The sequence below is a fragment of the Aethalodelphis obliquidens genome, unplaced genomic scaffold (assembly GCF_003676395.1).
Source record: "Aethalodelphis obliquidens isolate GAN/ISIS:26980383/991018 unplaced genomic scaffold, ASM367639v1 scaffold33, whole genome shotgun sequence".
Lineage (NCBI taxonomy): Eukaryota > Metazoa > Chordata > Mammalia > Artiodactyla > Delphinidae > Aethalodelphis > Aethalodelphis obliquidens.
In genome coordinates, this window is record NW_020837977.1 from 461,871 (window position 1) to 472,883 (window position 11,013).

Genomic DNA, 11,013 nt, shown 5'->3' on the forward strand with positions numbered 1-11,013 from the left:
GGCTGGCCTCCTGGATGTAATTCTGGAGACCTTTCAGGATTTTCCTAATTAGTAGTTTTCATTCTATACTGGGCCTTGTCTTCACTGAAAAGCATATTAACTGGCTGATATAAGTCAGAGTAATCAGGTTGATAAGATTGAATGACTATATTTAATTCCTCAGCAAATCTGTAAGAATCTTCCATTACTTTTGTAAAATCTTTGACTATGACTCATAGTTCAGCTTTAGTTCAGGGAGTATAAGGAATTAAGGGTTTAGCATCTGGATCATCAGAAGACAATTTAAAGGGAGAGATTCTGACAAGTTCAGAGGAAAAGGAAGTGGGGAAAGTTTCAGAGACAAAGGGAAGTTTGGTGAGAGAATTAGTATGTGGGAACTAGTATCTGAGAGTATAGAAGGGGCATAGGCAAAATAGATGGTAAGGAAGAAGATGGAAGTGGAGTTGGGATCTGGCCATGAGAAGCTAAGGGAAAGAGACAAGAGGACACCAGACGTGAAGTATGAGACAAAGAAGCCAAGGAAAAGTAGCCTGAAGCTTCGGGAGCCATTTTACCTTTTATTTAATTGTTTGTTTGCCTCAGTTAATCTTAAAATCTTATTTTGAAGAGAGGCAAATTTAAACTAATAATGTTGGGAAGCCTCAAAATATCAATTGAAATAGGTATTCCACTCAGTTTTGGAAATATTTGAGCTATTGTAATACAACTTGGTTTTAAAGAAATTAAGTTTGGGGATTTTAAAAGTTCCTCACCACAGTCATTGATACTCTAAATCGCCTTTGGTCAGGTTGGTCCATTTAGATATAAATGCACATAAGGAAGTTTCATAATTCTTAAACATAAAATTTGCTAGAGTTCCTGTGATGGGGCACCATCAAAATATTTAGATAACTGGGATCTCATTTCTTAGAGATTTTTCCTTAGAGTAAAAATATAATTTTCAAGCAACTCAAACTGCTCAATTCAAACAGCTTGCAAGCTAATACCAGCTACTTCTAAGGAAACAGCTTTGTCCCAGTGGATCCAGGCTAAAGCCTTTTAAACCAGTTTCCAGAGAACAGATCCTAGTCCACAGGAAGGGCCAGCTTCTGAGCTGGTACAGTTTCAGTGAAGCAACCCCTGTTACTGAAGGAATGGGTTGATAGATTCTCAGCCAGCTTCGGTTGAAATAGTCTGATCTCAAAATCAGACCAAAGTGCCAAAAGAGTATTCACATACAGAACCAGGCCTTAACCAGAAAGATAAAACCTTAAAATAGATTCTGAATAAAGCCTAGAAGTCTTCAAATGCAAAAAGGGTCTGAGATCAGATCCAGGAGAAAGGTGTACTTCAATATCCAGGATTGACCAGAAAAACAGTGAGCTCAGTGGGCTTAGTTTTGGGTATAGCACCTATTTTTGCAACAGCCCTGGAGATTTCAGGGTTTTTCTCTGGTTCCCATCTGAGCCACTAAAAATTTGATGTAAAACAAGTAGACTACCAGGTAATTCTCCAGCAATAATGAGTTTATTTGGGATGAGCAGAGAATTGCAATTTGAGTCTGCAGTCCTGTGCAAGTCCCCACATGGCAAGGGAAGAAGAGCACTTTTATAGTGGGGAAAAGGAAGTTGGGGAGGGCTGGAGTAAACAAAGAGTCCATGACTTTTCATTGGTTGAGTCCTCACCAGGAAAAAAAATGTCTCTTTTTCCTGTTGGGCTCTGCCATCTTTGCAGGGTGTGAGAGTGTCCTCTTCTGGACTCCAAACTCTATATAATTAAGGTTTCTGTTTATTAAGTTTTTATATAAGAAACATAATATAAGATGTGTGATATATTTATGTTAGTCAAGACAAAAGCAAAGTCTCATATAGGTAAGCCTAAAGTAAATGACATGTGTTCATGGAAAAACAATCAAAGTTTTCATAAATGGTCACTCCAAAAAGAATTAAGTAAATTTTGCCTCTTCTTTTCTTTTCACTGAGATTTAAAAAGACTCTTATAGTCCAAATTCTAAACGAATCTTCCCATTTTAATTGACTGATATTATGTTCAAACTGACAGAGAATTTTTAAGATCAATTCAATCAAAATTCTGATTGATTTGGGTAAATATAAGTGTGATGTATTTGCTGTATGTGTGTGTGTGTGTTTTTTTTTAATATTGTAATGAGGAACAGTTGGATGTCAAATCTTAGTGCTGAAGCTATTAGATTCAGAGAAATAGTGTAGATGTTAAATATTATTTTATTTCTAAAGATTATGCAAAATATTGACAAGTTTTTCTTAACTAATTCACTTACTTCCACAACAGTATACACCTTAATTGTGAGTCTTAAACTTCCGTGAAAACATTTTTGTTGTTTTTGTTATATTTCATTTTGCTATAACACTTTCCACTTTATTATGCAGAAATGTTATAATTAAATACAGTGATCAATAAATATCACATAAACTTAGGAGTAAGAAAATGTGGAACAGCAGTTTGAATATTTTCATATACATATTCTGTATCTCTCCCTTTGTATACACTGCTATTTCCAACATGCTAGACTATTACCTCTTTAATGAACTATTCAAAAGTTTAATTTCTTTCTCTCACTTTCTCACTCTCCTCTCTCTTTTTTAGTCTCTGTACTTCTTTGACAACTTCTCTATGCTCTCAGGAATCTTCATTGTTTGCCTGGAATCAACACAATAAAACCCATACTCCTTAATTTGTCAATAAAACTTCTATCAATTTGTCATAATTTATTGTCTAGGTTAAAGTATTATATCTTTTACATCTTCTATTTCAAGTAAGTGTGTGTGTGTGTGTGTATGTGTGTGAGTGTGTGTTTTAATCATTCCCGGATAACAGTTTTGCATTTTTCAGTCCATCACATTGTTTACATGATCCCAAATGTTTGCAATGTCTTCCCTTTTCTCTTTATCTAATTAAATTCTATTAATCCCTTGTGTTAGTCAAAGTAACTCCTATCCCTCAGGTAAAGTCCACTGGGTCAGGTGGCTCAGGTAACTCTCTTCTGTCTTGTAGCTGTGCCATTTGGAGGAATGTGTGACTTCCAAGGCTACGAGGCAGAAGAGAATAAGGGAGGAGATTCACTGACATTGCAGGAGAGCAAAATCTGCCACCCAAAAATGTACATGAGGATTATTTTGGGTTGGTTGTTTTTAAGGAAAAAAAAAAAAAAAACGCTCAATAAGAGCTTTTACTTCCTCCTTCTTAACTGCCTAAAAGAATTTAGACTGTGACCTATCCCAGGAAGAGTTCTATCACCAGCACTAACTACAAAGGAGAGGTAGACTAGGGGAAATTTAGCAAGACCTGTTTGAATAAAGACTTCTCTGCATCTCATTGTATCTGCATAGTATGGAAAACCTTTATTTACTAAACATTTGTTTTTCCCATCTTTCTGTAAATTGTTTTCCTCCCTTTTGAAGTCCCAAATTCCTACCCCCTTTTCTTTCTCTCAGATGGTATATAAGCCCCAATTGCCTAACTTGTCCTTGAGTCTCATTTTTTCTTATGAGGCCCACATGTATGTAATTAAATTCAATTTTCTCCTGTTAATCTGTCTCCTGTCAATTTAATTCTTAGACTAGCCAGAAGAATCTAGAAGGGTGGAGGACAAATTTTTCTTCACTGACAACACCTAATTGCCGTCACCTAGAAAAGATACAGTTCACTTCCTTTTACAGCCTTCTGGCATGGTTACATGGTTTCAACCTAACTGAATAGCAGGCAAGAAAAAATAGGAGAACACATGGAATATTTGTTTTAGTCAATTCTATTAATACGGACACAATCCATTTCTACTGTAGAAGCTTAACCCTCCACCTCAGCCTAAAGCAATCTTTCTCTCCTCTGAAATTCTACACCAATTTTCTATAATATTTCCCAGCCTGATTATAATGAATAGCTTTGCAGCATCTTCTCTACCATCTTTCTGACTGAGACAGTTTTTCCAAAATTTATTTTCTCTCCTGAATTAAATTGTAAGCTTGTTGAGGGCAGGATCTAGTAAATATCTCCTGAGAGTGCTTAGCAAGATGCTTTATATATAGTGGAAGCTCAACCAGTAGTTCCTGCTAATTTCACATTCAAACAGTTTTAGTTAATGGAAAAACATCTAATGAAACAAGACTCCATTGCACTGCAGGCTTCTTTGGTTGAAGGACAAATTCATCTGAAAAGGATTTTTTAAAGGGGCAGGTCACATGATGTGTCACTGCTCTTTTGAATTCCTCTATACTCTCAAGACAAGGTTGAATCCTCCTAAAGTTGCTAATATCACTGTGACTGATGATAATAACAACAATTTTCAGTGGTAATGTATGGTTTCCAAAAAGTTAAATAATTTGATTACTCTGATTCTCAAAACAATCCAAAAGAAAGCAAAGATGTTATCATAAAGTACATCACTTGAAGGAGGAAACTGAGGTTGAAAGTAATTATGGAGCTCATACAATTATACGAATTTAGCATTGACAAAGACCTTAAAGATGTTCTAATCCAGCAGTTTCATTTACAGTTGAGGAAATCTCAGTCCAACTAGGTTAAGTGGCTTGTGCAAGGTCCCATAGAGAATGAGTGGATACAGCTAAATCAGAGCTCCTCAAGTCCAGTGATATTTAGGCTGCACCATTCTGTCTTTTGTTTAATTAAGCGCAACCCAAAATATGCATTGTTTTAAAAAGTTATTTAAAACAGCATCTACCTGAAATGGACTAAATGTCAAAAGAACTTTATAAGTCATAAGTTTTTAATGTCTTTTACTTATCTTCATTAAATGGGAAAAAAGGAGCGAGCAAGAGAGAGCTCTCTTAGGTAAGAGTGTTCAGTATAAATCTTGAACCTTAATTATATTTGATTTTAAATTGGGTATGCAGCAACTATATGAAGTTAACTATAAGCTTAAATTTTACTCAATAAGTTGACAAAGCTGGCAAGTATAGCGAATAGAAAGACAACATGAAATATTTAGAACCCTTCTTAATGTAGAATTGATGGAACCACATTTGGTTTCCAAAATATTTGATAGCATTTATTTTAAACTAGTAACTGCAATTCGACTATGAACTATTTCTGCCATTATTTTAAAACTAGAATACTGTTGATAGTATTTATTATTGACACTCTCTATGCCCTAGATTCTGTAAGAAACAAATAAAATATGCAGTTCTGTTGCCAGGACAGTTTAACTTGCATTTCATTACTCTTTTAACCCTCAGTTTTTAATCTTTTAGAGGCTATTATAGGGGCTGGGAATCATACCTTATATATTATAAACAACACTTGTGTCATAAAAGACATCATGTGGTCCATTCCTCTAATTCTGAGCATGACAACCTTAGATCATGCAAAACTACACTTACTTCTCTAATTTTTCAAGATACCAGGTGTGAAGATCAAATCAGTCAAATGAAAAAAAAAAAGTGTATTTCCTTGGAAGCAGATACGTAACAGAAATTGAGTTATCTCCTGTGAGGAATAAAATAATTTGCATTTGGTCTCAAGCTCACAATCAAAGGATCGAAGAAAAACACAATACAAGATGTAAAATTTTAATAAAGCAATAGTGACGTCATGAAGTGATATTCGATTTATTCTCATATGATTGATTCAGGCAATATGTACTGGTAGAGTTCAGAGAAGGGAGAAATACATCCATTCAATAGAAATTCTCTCTTGCTGTAACTAAAGACAATTTTTTTTGACTTAGTTTTTTGTGATCACCAGAACTGGCAAGTTACAAGTTGGCTTCTTTTTTTTTAAGTCTTTATATTTGCAACATTACCCATAACTTCTTATCTGTCTATGAAACTTTTCCTCTAGGGTTCAGCTGAGTATCTGTTAAATAATCTATAATTATTGATAATTATGCTTTAAGTCAATTTTCATGATATATCAAACTCTCAACTAGTGGAAACCTTATATCCTATTCCCCATGTACATACAGCATAGTTAAATCCATGTCATCACCTCTTATTACTTCCAAATCAGTCTGGTCTTATTTGAGTCCAGGTAGGCCTTTGTCACCTCAAATATACACAATATTTTCTTGAAATAATATGTACTCTGACCCCATTACTATATCTTTTTTTGAAAGCAGCTTGATTCAATTCTGCTCAAATAAATTAATATTGCCATTGCAAATAACTCACTTGGTGGGAACAAAAAAGTTCATGTGTCAATGTGATTAGAAAAGAGGGTGAGGCACTGGAGTAAGTGAGAGAGGCATTTTGGAATTAATCAAGATAAGAGTATAGTCACGTCATATCTCATATTTTACCCAAACAAAAGCACAGGGTATATGCAATGTATACTTTTCCTGGGCCGTATTATTTTACTTTGCCCTGTAATTGATAAATCATTCCTTTAGTTAGTTCTATTTCTAGACTACAAAATATTAGATAGAATGTTCTTTTTGATTTGTTTTTTTCTTGCAGCCTAAATTTCTGAATATACATATTGTTGTATCAGGAATAGAAATAATATATTTGGGGTAGAAGGCAGATATTAAAGACTACAGTGTAAAAGAAAAACACTGTTTTAGTTATAAGCTAAAATGCAACACACACAAACCTGAAATACCCTTGAAATAATTAGAAGGGATTTTCTTCTCCAGTGATGAAATGCATATGGACTCAGTAATGTATGCCATTGTGTTCATGACTGGTAGATACAAAATGCCTATTCTTTTTTCTACTACTCCAAGTCGCTGTTATAATATATAATTATCAGTAGGTAATAACACAACCAAATCTTCTGTAGTACTCCTTCCTAGGTAAACATATTGTTGGAGATTTTCTGTCAGGATATGAATACATGAGAGTGAAAGAGTGAAAAACGGCCTTCTCTACCCAAACTTTCCTTCATGTTTATTGCACCTCGCAAAGAGGGAGGAGATCTGAGTATGGAACAGAGAACAAGTAAAATAAAGCCATACAGAGTAGTGAATCTTATGTGCTTCATACTCACAGGTGCTGATATACTTTATCCCCAGAGGAAGTAGTACCTCTCTTGCGGACACCGAAGAATATAAACCAACCATTTACACAAGAGAAAACATAAACAAGCAAATATGACGTTAATCTTTAGATAAAATTTTATTTCCACTAAATTATCCTCAATATTTTTAATAACACTCAAAATGAGAAAGAGTGCAGAGAAACTGGAAGAAATTTAAACCTAGACTACAGTTGATAGTATTTAATACTAATAGTCTGGTGCCACTGCTCAATCAAATGACTACATACCAATAATTATGTCTTTTGCCCTATTCAAATCATTTCACTGGATGAGTTTCCTGGAAATCAAACTGGGTATAACAAATGCTTTCCCAGGAGCTTAATCTGTATTTGTTCCTGGGAAACAACGGAACAATTGTTGATGAAAAATCAGAACCTGAGCCACCCAACCTCACCTGTATTGATATTGAACCATGTTCATATATTCTCTGTATTTCCAATGTGTTATAGAGCCACCTATAATAATGGGTCATTCACTCATTCAGCCAAGAGTTAAATAGCAATCTTTTAATGCCAATCGCTATGCCAAATGATAAGCTTTCAAAGAAAACTGCAATCCACTGCAAACGTCAATTCCTTTCTTTGTATTTGCATTGCAACAGACTGAGGTTCAGACCCATTAAATCTATATCTTATTAATGGCTGCATGTCCACCACAGGAACAAATAACAATAACGTTAGGAAGAAATGCTATACTTATCACAAAAACGTGTTTGTTTAAATAAATACTACTTTGCAGGTGTAAACATATTGTTCCATATTACTATTCCATGATCAGGATGAAGATTCCTTTTAAGTCAGGAGGGGAAAAAGGGGAACCCATGCAAAAACCCATGACTTCCCAGAGTTTAACAACTGATAATGTAATTGGACCAGAGATTTTTGATGTATTACTTATATTCTTCATACGTCACGTCACCATCTTCCAGTGACATATTTGAGCACTGAGGGTACGGCTGTTTGTGTACATGTGTGTGTGTTATATACACACAAAAGCTATAGAAATATAGTTTATATGTATACGTATATATACACACACACATATTTAGAAAATATATTACACCTATAATTATTAAGAAGAAAATGGAAATAAAAGAGCAAAATGCTTGCTTTAAAAGTGTAAAACTTTTATAATGAACTCACATATCAGAAATTTCCACACATAGCGGTTATATTTCGAAAGCGTATTGTCAGAACCATAAGCCTTACTGTCATTACTCTTACAGCAACGAGCTTATGAGTCATTTCATTGGGTTTCATTTTAAGAAGGAAAGAATATATGACAGTTGGGATATGAAAGGTTTTGTCACCATGACCACATTCTTGCAAGAAAAAAGTAAAGAAAGTTGAGCAACTCTTCTTAGTCTAGAAATAAACTTCAGTGTGCCTTTCACCTTTCTAGCCCGATAGAAAATTGCCCTCAGTTATCTGCATAATTTCCATTGATTCCAAGAAATATTTAATTGGATAGGAAAAATAAGAAGCTAATTTGTTCATCACATCTTTTGCTATTAACTTTGATTCTTCAGGGGTTATTTCTTTTGCTACTTCTATGTGACCCCTTTTCATAATGTGACTCTGGTAGAGTGAATGGCATAATTTGACATAGGCAAAACTAATCTTTTTTTCTAACTGGATTTTCTTATATTTGACAACAGAGATAGTGGCTTAGTTAAAAATCCTCATAATACACACACACACACACACACACACACACACACACACACACACACACACACAAACATACTAACCTAGTTTTCCATATGCTTCTTTGAGTGATTGTTCCTGACCACATACACTGAATGACTGTGCTGATTAAATTCTGTGATCTTTTCTCCACATTTAATTCATCTTGTCAGGTATGGAAGACCAATGGCTTCATTTCAAAAAAGAAAAAGAAAAAAAAAAAAGCCCACAGCACTTTGTTCCTTGACCTTTAGTTCTGAGGAAAAAAGAAAAACACTGAAACACACCCATCTAAGTGGCAAACGTTTATAGATAATTTCTATTTTATGAAGGAGAGTGAGACATTTTTAAGTTTTAAAAGGAGGCTATTTTTTGGAGTCAAGGCAGTGTTTCTCCTCTGCCTTGGACAACTGGTAGAGAAAGGGCCTTCCATGTATCTGTCGGATTCCCATACACAGCCTGTGAAGTTTCCCCGAGTCCAGGCTGGTTATCTCACAAATCTGTGCAAAGCTCCGGTGAATAATTTATACCAGGCAGGAGGTGACAAGTTAAACACGCCTATTTTGTCTAAAACGCTATGAAGGCATCAAGATGGAGCCAAGCTGCAGGGTGAGGGGAGCTCGGCTGATGGGAACCCCAGTCTGTCTAGAAGAGAGGATGCCGCTGTAAAGAAAATGAAATGTAATGAGATCCTCTTTCATGCATAATTCATAGGTGAAAACACGACTGCATAAAAAGCTATGGATTTTAACAAGGCAAGCCTGCAATCATGCACATTATCTTCCCAGAGGAACTTTATATATAATATTGGTCAAAAAGGAGAGGATTCTGAATACCAGTACAAAATACAGCTGACGGGTTTTCAAATGCAGCAGAATTTACTTTAATGTACGATGCCTGTAAAAGAAACAATTTCTATTTACACCCGAAAACTACTGCTTAGCCAAAATTTACCTTAAAACATTTATTTCTTCTTTAAATGAAAAAAAATAAAAATAAATAAGAAACAACCCAGAGAAGGAGAGAATAGAAGATTCACGTGGATAAACATAACGACAACGCACCAGCTGTGTTTCCTGAATGTTGCGGGATTAGGTAAAACTGGACTTGGCCGGCATTTTAGCTCCGCCGGCAACAAACGTTTAGATAGAAACGTAGGCAACGAAGAAGCTTTAAAGATGATGACATGTTAGCTCTTGTCAAGGTAAAATTTAATTTGGATGTGTTGTCAGAACAAACTTTGTAATTCAGTTTTCAAGACCAGTTTTGGAGCTAACACATGCCTGATTTGAAATGGTGTTTAACACCTGGGACCCTTAGCTGAAGGATTAAAGAAGAATGTTGATTAAACTTGGGATGCCTTAAATTTATCACCATCAGACCCTAAAGACGCCTTAGCTTGAAAGAATTGGCGGGATGGAGGCTGGAGGTGGAAACAGTCCTTTGATTGTCCACGCTTAGAAAGTACATAGGAATACAGGGAATACAACAGAAGCACTCAGAGGTGTCTGCGAAACATACAAGCTAGAGAGCTGTGCAGGCTTGTTTGCTTGGCTTAGGCTATGTAATAGCAATATTTGAAAGAAAAGCAAAGTAGTTACATGGCATCCGGTTACAGTTTTGTGGCTCTGATATTTGACTGAAGAAAGCAGTAAATGTTGAAAAAGCTTGATGTAGCAATATCAAAGTGATTGTCTGTCTACCGTGGGATTTTTTTCAGGTTCATAAGAAGCAGAGATATACTATAAAGAACAGTGGGTTGAACTGGCTTAGATGCCAAATAAATCTATTCCTCTTAAACAAAACTGTTTTATTAAACTCCATTTGATGTTACTCAGTTGTGCTTCAGGTTTTGACATTACTTGAAAAATGTAAGCTTTGGGAGATAATGATTTAATTTCTTAATTTGGAATCATAGCTTTTGTGACTTAGCAGCAGAACAAAGCCTACCCACCACTGGAGCTGGTCACAAAGGGAGTCCTTCCAGGATTCTAGGGCTTTTAGTATATCCAGGTGCCAGTGATAAATTTGGAGCCTAAAGTTTACCACTGCATTATGTTTAACTATTCACTTTAATGCTACTCTGATATATTCCTGGCACTGTTTTGCTTTTCAAAGATGTTTACAACCCACTGCCCCAAACATAGCCTCAGTGACATGAGGTTATCTCTCCAAGGCATCCAGAGCTAACCAGCTAATCACACCTGTTTATACCTCACATCAGAGTTTAATACTCCACTGCTTGATTTCCTTGCTTTCTTCCTTGCTTTCTTCCTCCCTCCCTCCCTTCCTTCCTCCCTCCCTCCCTTCCTTCCTC